The sequence below is a fragment of the Pseudonaja textilis genome, chromosome 3 (genome assembly GCF_049901715.1).
Source record: "Pseudonaja textilis isolate UNSWEBS1 chromosome 3, rPseTex1.2, whole genome shotgun sequence".
NCBI classification, from domain to species: domain Eukaryota; kingdom Metazoa; phylum Chordata; class Lepidosauria; order Squamata; family Elapidae; genus Pseudonaja; species Pseudonaja textilis.
The window spans coordinates 91,914,188-91,933,045 of record NC_141992.1 but is presented as its reverse complement, the minus strand read 5'-3'; positions in this window follow the sequence as shown (position 1 = coordinate 91,933,045).

Genomic DNA, 18,858 nt, shown 5'->3' with positions numbered 1-18,858 from the left:
TTAGTAAATAGAGACTGGGCAACTTTTTTCTGGTGAGGGGAAGGACTGAAGTCACATTTTTCATTTAAAGCTTCATTTGCTTTAATTCCTAAATCTAGGAAACCATCATGACTGTGTTGCAAAAATCTAGACCACTAAACCAAAAAATTCAATTTCTTTGTAAAGTCCTCGTGTATTATATTCCCAGTTTCTTTGGGCTATTCTACTATCATTTAGTAGTACCACATCAGAGGTGGTATTCAGCAGGTTCTGACCAATTCTGGAGAACCAGTAGCAGAAATCACCTCTGGAAATTTTACAATATCCTTGTCCTGCCATGCCCACCAAGCCACGCTCACAGAACCAGTAGTAAAAAAAAAAAAATTGAATCCCACCACTGTATGTAACTTTTCTTCATGAATTCCTCTTGTTCCTTTGGACATACATCACCTACCACTAATTTTTATTCTGCTGACATTGATGTATCATATACAATATGACTTTAAAGAAAGAATTGGAGTATTCCAGACAAGGTATCAGCCCTTTGAGATAGATCAGATAAAGAAAGAGGGACAGCAATAATTACATGAATGATCTTCTGTAGTAATAAGGTAATATATCAGAATCATGAAATATTGTTAAAGTTTTCCCATCTTTTTTAAAAAACAAGGTGGGGTTATTTTGAGTTTCTCATGCTAGGGAGTGGTCCAGAGGGCATTCTTAACAGAGATTGTAGTAGGGTTCCTTGCCTTTCCAAATTATGGTTAACTCTAAGCTTTGAAAACTTTGGACACTTTTTTAAAGATAAAGCTGCCCAGCAAAACATTGGGTTAAATTCTGACATACCTTGTTACTGCTCTGTATCATCATTTTTAATTGCATGTGATTTTAAGCACACTACACCAATACTTTTTTTTAATTGAAATACCCATGTATTTATTTACCACAGTTCTGGTTTTGCTTTGCTTAAGAATTCTGAATCTTTTGGCAATATAAGTAGGATTTTTTTAAAAAAGAAAAGGCCATGAAATCTCCTTCCAATTATAGTATAGATCTATTAATCCAGTCACAGGTACTCACGTTTTCCTATCCTATCACTCTTTCTGTGCCTTATTAAAAAAAATAAAATCAGAATATCAACCATTGCTGATGTAAGGATTTTGGATTCACTTTTCTGGGCCTATTTTTAAATTGAACTATCTATGTCATGCCCTTTTTTTCTGTAGCTATTTTCCTAATATGAATTGTTTACTTTACAGTCTCAATTATACAGTGGTTTCTGTGCACTTTGATGAATATACACTGATTTATATGAACTCTTCTTGTTATAATATGCCAGCAAATTTGATTTATTGTTGTGATCTCCACCATAGTGAAGTCTACTTTTCAAATTACTTGAGGCATTTCAGGATAAATAGAATCAGTGATGGATTTATTTTAAATTCCTATATTCAATTTTACTTACGACACTCCAAAAGTTGGAAAGTTCAGTCTAATAACAGTTATCCACCTTAATATTCAAACTGCTGGTATTTTGATTTTATAGAAGCTGAATTCAAGAGGAAAGCAAGGGTTGAACTTAGAGTAAACATTTATTTGGGTTTCTATGAATGGTCTTGAAAATTATTTATTTAGATTGACAAGAATTTGCATTGAACCTAAATTGAATGTAGTCATAAATGCTTAAGAACAATATTACAGACAGCCTTTTCTATTTATAGCAAAGGTCTCCCACAATTATTGAGCAATGAATTGACTGAGAATCAATTGGGAGTTACAGTGTGGAGAACTCAAAGCTTAGAGAAGATGTCTATGGGTAATTGAGTGGAAAGAACTAATGGTAGCCCATTCTGTAGCAACAGGTATTTACTAAGAAGGCAAATGGGCATATGAAGGACTCACATTTACTGTATTTAGATTAGACAGATAGATAGACAGGCAGATGATAGATAGGTAGATAGATAGTGCAAAAGTTGCTATTTGCAATTTTTGACCTCCTCTTAAGTTTATTAAGAACACTGCCCTGTTACTTATCAAGAATAACTGCCCCTGCAGTCTCCTTTGAGAAGCAAGGAGAGGCAACTTAAAGTAAAAGTGAAGTGTTAAGCAGAGTTTGACTAATGATCTCAAGAACAATCCATACATTTTTTACTAATAATAATCCTCTCGTAGCTGTTTTTCCAACCTTAGCATAGAGTTCTGGGATTTACTGATTGTCACAATTCAACCTAGAACTAAGGAGAAATTTCCTGACAGTTACAATAATTAATCAGTGGACCAACTTGGCTCTCCAACATTAGAGGATTTTAAGAAGAGCTTGGCAGCCATCTGTCTGAAATAGTATAGGGCAGTGATGGCTAACATTTTTGTCCTTGTATGCTGAAAATGTGTGTGTGTACATGTGTGCTGCACTCATAATACAATAAGCACATAACCCCCACCCTCTGCACATGTGCATGCAACCCTCCCCATGCATCTCACATCTGTGCATGATCCCCCTGCATGGTGTGCATCTCTGCGCATGCTGCATTACCCCAACGCACTGTGCACCTCTGTGCATGCACATGTGTGATGCCCTGTGTGCCCCACCCCCATGCGCATGTGTGCACATCTCCCATGTGTTCCCTGCCCCCCCATGCATGGCAGATACCAATCAGCTGACTGGCAGGAGGCGCGCATGCATGCACAGTGGATCTGTTCCAGGCAACAGCTCACATGCTGGCAGAAATGGCTCTGTGTGCTACTTCCAGCACATGTGCCATAGGTTTGCCATCATGGGTATAGGGTTTCCTGTTTGAGCATAGGGTTGGGCTAAAATACTTCCAAGGTCCTTTCCAACTCTGTTATTCTGTTATCTGGTTTGCTTGTATAAAATCAATGAAATGACTCCAGAGCATGTAAATGTCCCTTTGATTTCTTAACAGAATTGTCAAATCAACCTTGTCAAAATCTATATGGGGAAAAATTCATTGACAAAGATCAACTACAAAGATAAACACATTATCAATAGTCAACAGATGCTGATAATGGAACTTGCGTGCTAATGTTTACCATCTTCACTTATTTTAACTGGCTGTCTCTGCTCTTTTTACGGTGGAGTTTTTCTTAAAATATCCAGTGATTCCCTGTGTTGTATGGGGATAACCTTTCTCATCAAGGTTTTTAAGACATTTTCTGTTTCAGAAAGACTGATGTGGGCTGAATTGGATCTATCAGTTGAGGGTTTTTTTTTTTTTAAAAAAATCCTTATTTCTAATCCCTCATATTTCTTCTTCAAAGAAATTGGTCATGAATTTCACTTACCTTGAAAAGCCATGATCTATCAAAATGGACAGAAGCATCTATTGCAATCCATCATACTTGGTTTTCTTAAAAGTGTATGTTTGTGAACACTGAATTGCAATCAGCTTGTATGGGACAGTTGCATTTTTACAATTATATTAAAGCTAAGACACATTTAAAGAAAAGCTTACAGCACTAAGTTTCACACACACACACACAAAAAAAAAAAAACCCAAAGAAACTCACATATGGAAAAACGATTTCATTGGTAAAGTTTTAATTTTTAAAAATGCCTTGTATATTGTTCAGAAGAAATGTAAATGAGGAGACAATGGATAAAACAAACAAATGATAGTAATTGCTAGAATTTACTGAGAAATTATACAGAATGGAATATGAAGTCCAGTTGGCAATGAAATACAAGTAATGCCCAGGTTACGAGCATTCCATTAGCAATTATTCAAAGTTACATGATAAGCGCCCCACCTCCGTGTTTATGAATAAGTCTATGAATGTTACAGCACCATGGCAGTTGTTTGCCCTTACAAATGACCACAGAGGCTCTGAAACATTGGCCCTGTCTATTCCCCCACACACACTGGGTCTTCATAGGCATTAGACTTGTGGGTACTCACTAAATTAATAACTTATTCTTGGATTGTAAAAGGGGCAAGTCATATAACTGAAGGCATTTCACCTTTTTTTTTTTTGTTATTCCTAACAAACTTCTGCATTCAAAACTGGTGAGATTTTAAAATCTACATAAATCATCCACAACATTTCAGTCTAATAAAGAAAGATCAGCATTCTCTTAAAAATAACATAAAATCATAAGCAATTGAAAAATGTAATGATAAAATAGTGAAAAGATGATGAAACTATCTGATGGCCTGGAGTCAACCAAGGAACAAATAACTGCAATAATTTTAAGAACTGTACTTGCCATCAAAGGAAAAAAATAACAATATTGGTCCCACGTGTACCAATATTGGTACAAAGAAGAAAAATAGAAAATAGATGTAACCCATCCTTGTCTTCTTGGTTGTAAGCTATAAGCTCTAGGACATTATTATCAGTCTGAATGTGGCTTCCAACCTGAGTATTCCTTGGTTCTAAATGATGGCATTTGACTGCAGTTATCAAAAAGAATATATGTTTACTGAACCATGCTTAGAACAAAATCACTGTTGTTACAACAAAGTACAATTACCGTTTCACCATCAGTCTACAGCAGGGCTGTCAAACACAAAGCCCTTGGGCCAGATGCATCATGTGCTGGCCATCCTTGCCCAGTTTAGCAAAGGGGGAAAAAGTCCTGATACTCACATGACGTTGCCATGATGACGCAAGGTTGACATCCCTGGTCTACTGTATAGGATGTATAGGATGTATACAGTATAGGATGTATAAAGGCTTTGATAAGATGTTTACTCAACTGCATCAGTAAGAAACCTCTCTGCATTTGTGAATGAGCATACATGAAAACATTGTCTAGTTACCTCTATGATTTGATCCTAGACTTGCAAGGAAAACAAGGTTACAATGTGATATTCATTCATATATTCAGTGTGCACTCCAGTCAGACTTTTGGCAATACACATAGAAGAAAATGTAACACAAATGAAAGATGCACAGGATGTGTTTGTTTGTATATGTCTGTGGGTGTACACATATGAACTAATGAAAAACAATGTCAACAAACACTCAGTGGTGTAATCTCATTTCTATGAGATTAGCTTCCAAAAAGCCAATAATATGGGGGCCAGTTTCTCCTGCAGTGCTCAAATTGGACTGGTTGATTCTGGTGGAAGAAGACACTTGAAAGTATCCTGGTATCAGTAGCAGATATAAACAGAATTTAAACCTCTACATGGTAAAATATTAACAATATTAACATATATTGCAGTATATGATTATGGCTGCAATCCTATCAACACAGTTTAGAGTTAGAATTAGTTTAGAACAGTTTAGAATTAGTGACTGAATAGAAAATAGCTTATACTTTATGGCAACTATGCCTTGGATCTGACTCATTGACCTATATGTGGTACAGCGGTTCTCTGATCATAAAAAAAAATACTTTTTAAAAATGTCTTGCTGCTGAGAAATTAATCACTTTTGCATTTTAGTAAACTTGGTTTGGAGTTTCTGAGTTACAGTTCTGAGCATGCTTAGTTGAAGTAAGTTCCTCTCAAACCAGGAGAAGATGGATGTGTGCACAACACTGCAGCTTAGTTAATGAAGAATGGAACAACATAAGTCCATGTCAGGATCACCAATTTATATCCACACCACACCATTTTGTCAATTTTGTGCAATTATAAAAGAAGGAAAATCAGCATTTCCTGGTGTCCATAAATTTTCCTAATAAACTCACTTTCTGTAATACATACACTGTAGTGTCATATGCATTCTTTTGTAATAAGCCTAACCTATCCCTAATATATGGTTTTCAAATCCTGCCATTCCTATATCTTTCTCCATTTTATTTTAGCTGCTTTCACCAAAGTACAAGTAAAGAATTACAGACACCAGCAGATTTCCTGATTGCCATTCTTTATCAGTGCATAGGGCCAAAAGTTTTGGCATAGATTTGGACAGGCTATTTTCCTTCTGCTCAATTTAAATTCCACAAACTAGGAGCATGGGGTATCTCAGAGAAAGATTCTGGGCTGGGATGAGGACTTTATCTCCAATATCTTGAGCTGTTATTCTCATGGAAGTAATGACAGTATTTGTGCAACTTATCATTAACTTAGCCATGATTTCACAGTTAATTCAGTGTTAAAGGTTCTGATGGCATACTGATAAACTAACTGCACAAGGCAGGATCCACACAACACACTAGATCAGGGCTGTCAAACTCAAGACTTGGGGGCTGGATCTGGCCCACAGGATGCTTAGATCTGGCACACAGAGTCACCCTGGAAATAGTGAAGAACCAGCCTGTGGTGCCTTTGCCAGTGAAAACAGACCTCACGAGGGCTGCATGCGGCTCTCCCAAATTCTGTTTTTGCTGGCAGAGAGTTGCAGGAGGCCATCCCATCTGAAAATGGAGTTCACAAGGGCCATGCATGGTCCCCCTAGTTCCATTTTTGCTAGCAGATGGTTGCAGGAGGTCATCACAGCCCAGAATAAATATCGGGAGTTCATTTTTGCTTGTAGAACACTCAGGCCACCACAGGCACACACCCCCCAACACAAGTGATGTCATGCTGACTACATCCACCCCAGCCACACCCACCCTGCACTCCCAAGGTCAAATACAACTCTGATGCGGCCCTCAATAAAATTGAGTTTGACACCCCTGCACAAAACTAAAATGGGCTGACTTTAGTATGATGATGACCAGCCTAGCTCAGCTACTTTATCTTGGATAGTACCATTTTTTTTACAATGTAAAGAAAAGGCAAAAATAAAGCCTTTAGGTTAGCACCAATCCATCTACATACTATACTTGATTATTTGAATTAATAAATCAAAACTTTGAACAATTTTTCTCAGGCTCTTGAGAAGATCTGTTTGACCACCGAGCAGTGTGTTGGGGACCATATTCCAAGAACTAGTTTGAGCAAAGAAAAACCAAAACAATTGCAATGCTAATTTCTTTAAACATGCATGAAACAGCTACAATTCAATCTACTGTATAATGGTTTCATATTCCAACCATTCTGTTACTACACTGGATGAGATTTCTGTATGTCAACAGCACAAGCACAAAATCCTCTTCCAGCAACTAGATGTGCAGGAGAAAGAAATCAGATCAATGCAAACCAAAATAAGGTGGTAGGAAGAGAAGGACCAGGGGAGACACAATAGCAGTGTTCCAATATCTGAGGGGCTCCTACAGAGAGGAGGAAGGAGTCAAGCTATTTCCAAGGCACCTGAAGGCCAGACAAGGAATAATGGATGGAAACTGATCAAGCAGAGAAAGGGTGTCAAACTCATGGTGTCACGTTGTTGTCACATGACATATTGGGACTTTTCCCCCATTCACTGAATTAGGCGGAAGCGGGGCCAGCATGTGACACATCCAGCCTCTGGGCCACGAGTTTGACATCCCTGAAATAGAGTTTCAACCTAGAAATAAGGAGAAATTTTCTGATAGGGAGAATAATCAACCAATGGAACAGCTTGCCTTCGGAAGTTGTGGGAGCTTCATCATTGGAGGTTTTCAAGAAGAGATTGGAATGCCATTTGTCAGAAATTTATAGGGTCTCCTGATTGGGCAGGGGGTTGGACTAGCATTTATTTGAAAATTTGCATTGTCTTATTCCACGTATAATTTCCACCTATGTTCCCTTGCATTCTCCTTTGGATCAGAGACTTTGGTTTGTGATTGCCTATCAGATGTCATCCTGGATTTCCTTGAACTGAGGAATAATGGGATTCTTCTTGAATTTTTCATCTCTTGTTCTGACTCCCTTCCTTTCCTAGCAAAAAAACCTGCCCCATAGGGCCCCATGGCAAAGAATAATTAACATGTTTGCTTTAAGACTATGCTATTCTCTTTATGACTGATGTGCTTACTTAATGAGGTTGTAAAACTAGAGAACAATCATATGGTGATTTGCTTTACAACTATCATGACTTATGACTATAATTGCAGGACTCAATTACAGTTGTAACTTGAGGACTACCTGTGCAACGGGTAAAAGAAAAGCAAAGGGAACAAATAAAATTGAAATGGTTAAAATGGGGACCCAGTTTGTTGGGGGCTATAGGCTAACTCTGTAAACCTCTTAGAGAGGCTGTAAAGCACTATAAAATGGTATATAAGTCTAAGTCTACTGCTACTGCTATTAGATGGCATGCCATTATATCTGAATGAATGATGCTCACCTAATAATCCCAAGTTTGATTGCTAAATACAATCTCTGTTTCAATCCTCTAGTCCTGGCATACAGGTGAAAAGTCTGTAAACTTTTCTGTGTTTTAAGCTGGGACTTCCTGGAAAGGAAAACATGAAAATAAACAGAACTACAGTCAATATTTATTCAAGTGTTTTTTTAACTTTTAAAAATGGAAATTGTCAACTATATCAAGTGAATCTTAGATCTGAGTAAAACAGCTGCAGTTAGAAAGATGTCCTATTATTTTGCAGTTAATTAAGTGACTTCAATCATGTCTGGAAAAGTAGGATTTAGAAAGTTTTGTCTATATTTTTCATTTGATTACTTTTTTTTTTCTATCTGTGCTATGAGTACATGTGCATAGATGTGTGTTAATGTGGTTTTTTCCTTAAACAGTTTTTAGAAGATAACAATTGATATAAAATATGACTGCCTCCTTTCCTATTGTTTTGAAATTCTTTTCTTTGTTAGCAGACAGAACTGAAGGTTGAGTCTTTGAAGTTCTAAAACATCCAGGTGCACCTTATTTAAAAACTCTTTCATCTAAATTTAATTAACTGCATGCCTGTTTTCTGCAGCGTTCTTTCTTTATTAACACGTTGACAGTTCCAATTTCATTTTTAACAAACACTTTTAAATTCTGCATGATTCCTGGGAAACACAATTTGAAAAGTGACTCTCAATGCCTTATCATCACATTTTACCTATTATTATCAACATCATAATGATTGAAACAGTTTGTTTCTAAACACTAACTTTTCTCTTAAGCAAGAGTGGGAACTTAAGGTTCTTTATATATGGCTGAGCTGCAGTAATGCCTAGCTGATACATTGGAAGGCTGTGGTGGGACAACAATGACAAAATGGCAGGCCTACCTAAGTTATCAAAGTCCTTTTGTCTTTTTTTTTTTTATGTGTGGGGGATACACATGATCCATGTAAAAAGGAGGTGATTACCCAGTCTTGTCTGCTGAGTTCTCCCTCTGTGGAAGAGCTGGATCCCCAGGATCCTTCATCAATAATTTGGCTAACCAAAGCTCTTGAAATTCAACTGGATAGCTACAAACTTCTTATCTCTGCTAAGGAATTGCCATCAAGTTTAGTGACCACATAACTAGCTTTTCTCTAAGTTGAACTATCCCTCTTTCAAGAGTGTACTCAGTGCCTTTGTAATTGAGCCCATCTACCTTGCTGCTGGGCATTTTCTTCTCTTTTCAATTCCTTTCCCAACCTTTTCCAGAGAGTTGGGTCTTTGCATAATGTGCCTGAAGTAGGATAATTTCCGTCTAGTCATTTGTAGCTTGAGTAAAAACTGGGTTGATTTGCTTGATGACATCAGTGTGTTTTCTTGGTTGTCCATATATTTTCAAGCATTGTTGGAGAGAGACTGACAGAGCCAGGGGAAGGGGTCAAGCAGAGCATTAGTTTAGGGTGGAAGAAGTCAGTCAGGAATTAGAGTCTTTACATAGTCACAAGGGGTGACATAAAATCCAACCTCTCCCCCTTTTGAATGCCATTGAACTTGTCTAGTTTTACCAAGGTACAGACTGTTAATCTGAAAATATTTATGTGTATAGACCTGAACAATAAAGCAATCAGCTGAAACTTTTATGTGTGAATCTGATTGTTAGTGCCTGAGAGGAGTCTTCTCCAGAAGGAGTTAATTTTACATTGGTGCATGATAAGATAACATTTATTGTCATTGTTTTACTTTGAGCACGCCGACACACATTAAAAATGAAATTCTGTTGCCTGCTCTCAAAAGTGTAACCATACATACACACTTATAGTTATGCTACATACATACATACATACATACATACATACATACATACATACATAAGGAAGAGTTTGAGCAACCATACTTAACTTTGGTGCCTACAGCTGTTTTCCTCTTCCAGAGTTCTCAGAAAAAAAATCTGATTGGGGTAGTTTGATTTAGAGGATGCATTCATTGCAAATGTAGGAAAAATGTTATTGTGCCAAGATTAGTATAGAACAATGCTGATCCTATTCACATATAATTCACTATTACCATCTGGTATATAATTTCATGAACTAGATATCCATCTTTGATCTCCCACATCCCTGTAACCTATAACTATCTGAACTTGAACTTGCTGCTAAAGAAGAAAATATGAAATTTTAAAGATGTCTATGCTTTGGTTAACAACAATGGGATTTCAGACAGACTATCCATTAATAGATTTAAAACAAAGAGGGGTTGTGATTAGGAGACTGGCTACATGGCTGGTTTCAGTTGGCATCTGGTGGTTAATTATAGATAAGATAAAATCACATTCTGATGGAAATGTGTTTTATTTGATAGTAGTGTACAGATGGATTCCCATTTTCCATGCAGAGTAAATAACACTGTTCATCTGATGAACAGCTTGCATTCAGTGATTTGTGCTATTTGTAACATTTTATTTGGCAAACAATAATAATTAACTAAACAGTTTAAAACTCTTGTGAGATATATAATTAAATGCACTATTTAGGTTATTAATTATGGGAAATTCAGTAATAGAGTCCAGGAATCCTGAATACATTTGCAATAACATTCTTTAGTTATACATCCTTAGTAGACTTGATGTTTGATTGAAATCCTATATGAAAGTACTTGAGCAAAAGTTCAAGAAACCTTCATTCTGAATAGACATGTAACATTCCATTCTACAAGCCGAGTATTCTGAAGTGTTTGTAGTGCATGGAGATTACAGATGCAAAATATCAGTTGCTACCCCAAAATCTGTTACCAAACAGATGTTGTACATTACACTAAAATATAATGTGGCTTGCTTGGTTTTGTCATTGTTTTAATATCATGATTTATTATTTGATGCAGTTAATCTAATCCATGAATTGTATTTTCTTAAAAGCCATGATCCAAGAAATCATGTTTGGCATGTTATATATATATGGGTTGTATATATAGGCATGCTTAACACTTATCAATAAAAAATAACATACATTTAAAAATAAGATTGCTCAGTTGATAATCAGCAGCTGAATGTCTGAACTGGTTCCATTGAAAAGCATAATGTGAAAATAACACTGGGTGATTTGATGGCTGATAATAATTCCATTGTAAAATGAATTTCTCTCTTAGTTGGAGATCAGAAAAATAGCTATATAGATTTGAACACTCTACTTGAATGATGCAGTTTATTCATTACATCCCATCTTTTATTTGATAGCTCTAGATAGTATATCTGGCACCTACTTCTATTTCCAAACAAACTAATCCTGTGTCTCAAAAACATCATATGAGAAACAGAGTCCTCATGATACCCTTAGTAATAATCTTTGACTTAAAAAAACACCAATCCATGTTTTTTTTTCAATAAAGGTAACATCTCTATAAGTTAAAGTGTTTACCTTAACTTCTAGTATATGGAGGACATAATTTCTTGAAAACAATACAAAGATAGGTTGCCATTATCTACTATCAGTTTCCCAGTCAGCCTACAGCTGTTTTGGAATGATCTTGAAATGCAAAATTGAATAATTCTAAACCTGTAAGAAAGCCTGAGAATTTAACAAAAGATCCTGGAAGACAATTGTTAGGGATATAAGTCACCTAACAGGTATTTGGATTAGAAATATATAAACCAGGATAAACATTTTAAAACTGTATCTTTAAGAAAATGCAAAACTGTAATTAGGTGTGGTTTCTCAAACATCCATAAGATGGAGCCAATTAGGTGTGGTTTCTCAAATGATCATAGTTTGTCTTAGCCTTAGTCTCAGAAGAGAGTGTGAGTAAGCCTCTGTTTCCTTCTGTTGGAAAGTATTGCTGTTCCTCCATTTTTCCTAATTGACTGATATTTCTGGATTTAATGTAAGCCTGTTACTGAACTGTTTTTTGACACTGGACTTTGATATTTGGATTATCCCTGGACTAAAAACTGACTGATCTTACCTGTGAATGACTTTGGACTGTGTTTGGACTTTACTTAAACCTTTCTGGAAGTAAAAACCTACATTTACTGTACAGTGTATCTGTGTTCTGTGTGTGTGTTATTCAAACACTTCTCTCAAATACATCTCCCTGTTTGCGCTCATTCTCCTAAGGGGGATTTACCTCAACAACAATAGCAAAACCTAAATATTGGATGTGTGACAAGTCCATATGTAGAATGTTAATTCATAAATGTTTTTGAATTCAATTCAAATCTTTCTAAATTATGCTGCTCATTTGAAGATATTGGAACAAATAATAATCTTTGTTGTGGCATTTCCAACAATTTATTGTTCTATAATTTATTCATTTTGCCATTTGTTGACTTTTATACCATCTGTAAAACATTTTGTAGCAATTTCCCTTCAGCCTAGTGTAAATTATTGTCCACCTCATCCCATAGATTTTACAATTGTTCCACTATAGAGGTTTCTTTAAAAATGGCATCAATTTTATTTACTTAATTCACAGGGGTATTTTTACTTGTTCTTTCTCTATGCCATACTTAATTGCAAATATAAATGATCTTGATTCTGCACAAGTATTTCAAATATTTGCAGACATGGTATCCTAAGGGTATAGATGTGCTCACACATACACACCAATTTAAAGCAGGTGTGCTGAGTATGTTGAATAAGAAAAAAGAGAAGATTTGTCCCATTCTTTGGTTACATATAATAGAACTCTCTAGTCAGGTGGTTCTCAACCTTTTCTTCTCCATGGACTCTCTTTAAATAACTTTTGTGGCCATAAATCATGGTCATGGACTCCCAAGACTTAATTCAAGTTGTAATAGCATTTCATCAAGCCTTCACGGACCCTCTGTGACAATATCACAACCCCATCAGGGGTCCGCAGACTACAGGTTGAGGACCAATCCCCTAATCTATTCTCACATTTAAAAAAAAAATCTGGATTTAGTATTAGGCAGACTAATCTAAATAGCAGTATCAAAACCCAGAACCAAAATGTCTTGTTCAGACTTTTAGTTGAATATATGGAGGTGACAAATTGAGAGAAGACTGAAAGAACATATACAATTTCACTCCTTCTCTTACCCAATCTTAACACTGTCCCCCTAGAAATGTGAAAGGAAATTGGCAGGGTTCCCACTTGCATGGATTCTTATATTTAAGCCAATCTGAATAATTGTCTCCTTAAGGCCACCAGTGCTGGAATTCAGAATAGAGTAGAAAATAGAACAGACAGAACAGAACAGACAGAACAGAACAGAACAGAACAGAACAGAACAGAATAGAATAGAATAGAATAGAATAGAATAGAATAGAATTCTTTATTGCCAAGTGTGATCAGACACACAAATAATTTGTCTCTGGGGCATAAGCTCAGAATGTACATGAAAACAGTAATAGGTTATAGGTCATAATCATACTTACAATCATTAATCATAAATTACAAACAACAATTGATAAATCATAAGAAACCAATAGGAGAAGACAGAAGGAAAGATGAGAAGATGATAAAAAAAGAGAGAAATGAGACAGTGCTGGGGGAATTAAGTATTCAGCAGAGTAGTGGCATGAAAGGGGCGGGGACTATCTTTATGTTGGGTTGTTTGGCATGCAATGCTCTATAGCAGCATCCTGAGGGGAAAGTTGAAATGGATTATGTCCAGGATTGGGATTGTAGATATTTTCTCAGCCCTCTTCCTGGTTTGTGCAGTATACAGATCATTAATGGAAGGCAGGATGGTTACAATTGTTATTTTCTGCAGTCCTAATTATCCATTAAAGTATGTACCTGACCTGTTTGGTTGCTGTGCCTAACCAGACAATTGTAGACAGACTCAATAATTCCTCTGTAGAACTGTATCAGAAGATCATCGGGCAATCTGAGCTTTCTGAATTGATGTAGGAATAACTTTCTTTGTTGTGCCTTTGTAATGATGGTTCTAATGTTAGGTGACCATTTCAAGTCCTTGGAGACAAAAGAATCTATAAACCCAAAAGTCTCTACAGTTGATACTGTGTTGCCTAATATTGTACGAGGTGGTAGGATAGGAGACCTTTTTCTAAAATCTATTATCATCTCTATGGTTTTAAGAGTGATCAGTTCCATATTATTCCAGCTGCACCGTAGAGCCAGTTGATCTACCTCTTGTCTATTACACAGACTCATCATCACCTTGAATGAGACCAATGACTATTGTATCATTTGCAAACGTCAGCACTTTAACAGAGGGATCCTTTGAGATGCAGTCATTCGTATATAGAGTCAAGAGTAATAGAGATTGCACACAACCCTGGGGAGGTCCTGTGCTAAATGAACTGGCATTCAATGTGATTTTTTTTCTAACCAAATATGGGACCAAATATGCACATTCCATGCTCAACTAAATGTCATGCCTCGATGCTTTCAGTTGAAAGCAGGACATACATTATGTACTGTTCCTAGACATCTACAGAAGAAGCTGGAATAGGCCACTTATGCTTGAATCCCAAAGTTATAGAATATGCAATTATTTTTTAGAATGCAACATCTGCACTTTCAATTGTCACCTTAATTCTTGTTTTCATTAAAAAATAAATAAAAGCTAGAGGGCACTATTGAGTAATACTTTCAATATCAAAGCATTACTCTTTTGATTTAAAGTTGCCCTTTTATATAAGACACATAGAGTGTGTTGTTTTTTTCCTTAATAACATCCCAAAGATTTATTGCGATCCCCTTGAAGAAATTGTATCCTAGAGGTATTGAGAGTTTTCATGCAATGATGATTATATATATGATTAAAGTTTCTTACACCAGGTTCTAAAATTAATTTTCATGTGAATTAAGGCCTGTGGCAATGATTATGCTAGCAAACTATTTTGCTAACTATATTTTGCTATGTTAATTCAATTCACTTTTTTAGTATATTTAATCATGAAATTTGTAAAGTGCCAATACTGAATACTAGGGAAAGCTATTTGGGGTATTATGTTTACATGTTGCAGACCATAATATTTCTGTTAATAACATGAATTTTGGCTCATACAGTTTAATGCAAACTGTGAAAAATAAAAAAAAATGAGGAACAGTTATTTCTATGATATGAAATTGTCAGCAAGTCTTCTAGTGTACTACTATATATTTTCCTTTAGGAACCAGAGGGAACCTGTCCTACTGTGATACCAATATACATTATCCAATGATGGTAGCATTGGGTTATTGGCTTCCACTGATTCTCTCCCACCTCAATGTATAGCAAGAGGTATCCATTCAACTAAGTATTGCATTATTTCCATAATTGTGTCATTATGCAGATGATCTAATTCTCCATGAATATCAAAACATTAAAGTAAAAAAAAAAAACTTTACTTAAAAATAACACATTTTTCTGTGTCTTTGGTTGGATTACATTGGTTGCAGTGGAATTGCCCCCACCAGAGTGGGATAGGAGATTTCCAGCTAGAAATTTGGCTTGTTGCATTCAAAGTCTGCTACATGGGGTGGGGGGTGGGGGGGTGGGGAGAGTCCCTTGAAACTATTGTCATCATCATTATCAATCATCATTGTTGCTGTCATCATCATGATTATCATCACTTAGTAAAAATTCAGTGGTACAGTAAGTGCTACAGCAGGTGTCTATGAACAAATGGGTGCTTCTCAAAACCATATTTGGAACCCTCCAAATTAAAATCTATCATATGACTTTGGCCATGTCAGCGCAAATAGTGAGTTATCCAACTGGTGACATTCAATAATTACTCAGGATGAACATGGAGGGAACCTAAACTTTTCTTTCTTCTTCCCTCCCTCTGTCCTCCCTCCTTCCCTCAGTCCTCCCTCCCATATATTTGTTTTCTCGATGATATGTATAATTTTTCATCCTCCATCATTTCTTAGGGTTATGTGTGGGGAGGAAGGATGGTGACTGCTATACAATAACTATGAAGACTATTAAGGAAAAATGCCTGGAAATATTTTTCTTTTCTTTTCTCTCCCGCCCCCACCCCCCTAAGATCATAGGTAATAAGAAACATCTTTTAAAAGTAAGAAATATTATTAGGAATTTATTTTGTTTTAAATATAATACCAAATTAAAAGATAATATATCCAGAATATCTTTCTCTGAAAAGAAATGTGTCTCTGTCTAAGGTGGAAAATATAGGTAAAGTTTTCCCTCGCACATACGTGCTAGTCATTCCTGACTCATCTCCATTTCAAAGCCAAAGAGCCAGCGCTGTCCTAAGATATCTCCGGAGTTATGTGACCAGCAAGACTAAACACCAAAGGCGCACGGAACGCTGTTACCTACCCACCAAAGTGGTCCCTATTTTTCTACTTGCATTTTTACGCTTTTTAGAGTTTTTTTAAACAAACATACACATACAAAACATAAAAACATAAAACCATCTTCCATTTTATATACATACAGTGTGTCAGTTGGTTACGAATCTTTTGTGCTACCCTTTTGTAGTCATTACTCACAGTTTATATCAATTTTCACATTGTCAAACTAACATATGCTTATATATTTATCAGTTATTAATCATCCATGACTAAACTATTTATTCCATCATTTTATATGAGATATTCCAAATTGTATCTTAAAATTTATGTTATACTTTCAACCAATGTTTATATATGTCTATATTATGTTTTATATCAGTCTATTAAATTTCTATCACAGAATTATCTAGTCTACTACATTAACATGTCTTTTTGTCCAACCATTGATAAAACAAATCCCATATCATATAGAATTGTTTATCTTCTTGTTCTCTAATTTCAAATGTTAATTTACTCATTTCAGCACAGTCCATAATTTTCTTAATAACTTCCTCCTGCATAGGTATTTTATCGTTTTTCCAATTCTTAGCAAATACAATCCTAGCCACCGTTAAAACATTTACAATCAAATATTTCAACTCTTTGTTATATGTTTCTGGTATAATTCCCAATAAAAAGATCTCTGGTTTAAAGTCTATATGTTGCTTTACCATTTTTTCCAACCATGTGTGGATTTTAGTCCAATATTTTTTGCGTCCAAGCATGTCCACCACATATGGTAATATGAACCAGGTATCTGATGACATTTCCAACATTTATCCAATTTATTCTTAGACATTCTCACAAGTCTCGTCAGGGGTAGATGCCACCTGTAAAACATCTTATACAAATTTTCTTTATATGCAGTTAACATTGTCATTTTATAATTTTGAGACCACACTTTTTGCCATTTTTCTAAATCAATCCCATACCCAAAATTTTTCCCCCAAGCAATCATCATTTCTTTAACTTGTTCCTCCTCCAATTTAAATTCTAATAAATGTCCATAAAGTTTTTAAATTACCTTTTCATTAGTACCCATCAAAATTTTATCTAAATCAGTCAACTTATCATAAATACCTTCTGTTTTAACATCTTTGTCAAATCTAGATTGTATTTGCAAATATGAAAACCAGTTCATTTTTACACCTTGTTCTTCCAATGCTTGCATAGATTTAAGTTCATCCTTTTCATTCAATATCTCACCATATCTAACTGTTTGTTCCTTTTTATATATTATTGGATAAGAAAAAGCTTCAATGGTAGATATCCATAATGGAATTTTTAAATAGTATTGTATTTTTATCTTCTCCCAGTTTAGAAGCAACGCCTCTTGGATGTAATGTCTTCTAAAATACCCCTGTGTTTTAGTTCCCTTGTACCAAAGAAAGGCATGCTATCCCAACAGCAAGTCATGCCCTTCTAAGGTCAATAGTCAACTGTTCCTTAATGTTATTCATTCCTTTACCCACATCAGATTTGTCGCCTGGTAATACAACTCCCAATTGGGCAAGGCAAACCGTCCTCTTGTTCTTGCATCTTGTAACAATTTTAGTTTTATTCTTGCTTTTTTGCCCTGCCAGATATATTTCAACACAATTATATTTAGGTCTTCAAAAAACTCTTTCCCTAGTCGGACTGGGAATGTCTGGAATAGATATAAAATTCTAGGCAATATGTTCATCTTAATTGTTGATATTCTCCCAATCAATGATAATTGTATATTTCAGTATTTTGCCAAATCTGTCTCAATCTGCTGTTTGAGTTTACGATAATTATCCTCTTTCAGTGTGCTACATCTTGGTGTAATGTATTTCCCTAAATATTTAACCTTGTTTGTGACCTGTATTTCTAAAACTTCTTTCAACTCTTTCTTTCATCTTACTAACATATTCTTTGTTAATATCTTTGTTTTATCCTTGTTTATTTTCAAACCTGCTACTTTTCCATATTCTTCTATTTTTTTTAATTAGTTTAGGTGCTGTTTCCAATGGGTCTTCTAATATGAATACCAGGCCATCTGCAAAAGCTTGCAATTTATACTCTTCCTTTTTGGTTTTCATTCCTTTTATTTCTTTGTCTTCTCTAATATTCCTATTCAACACTTCCAATGTTAACACAAACAGCAGGGGCGACAGTGGACAACCTTGCCTTGTCCTTTTTCTTATATCTATAGATTCTGTTAGTTCTCCATTTACCATAACCTTTGCAGTTTGTTCATAGTATATCGTTTCAATGGCTTGAATGAATTTTTTACCAAAGCCCATTTGTTCCAATTGCAATAACATAAATCGCCAACTCACATTGTCAAAGGCTTTTTGTGCGTCTAAAAACATCAAATCCATTTGCTTCTCAGGATGTGCCTCATAGTATTCCAGAGTATCCAAAATAATTCTCACATTGTCTTTGATTTGTCTCTTTGGCAGGAATCCATTTTGGTCAATATGGATAAAATTATTTAAATATCTTTTTAGTATTTCTGCCAAAATTGAAGCAAAAATTTTAT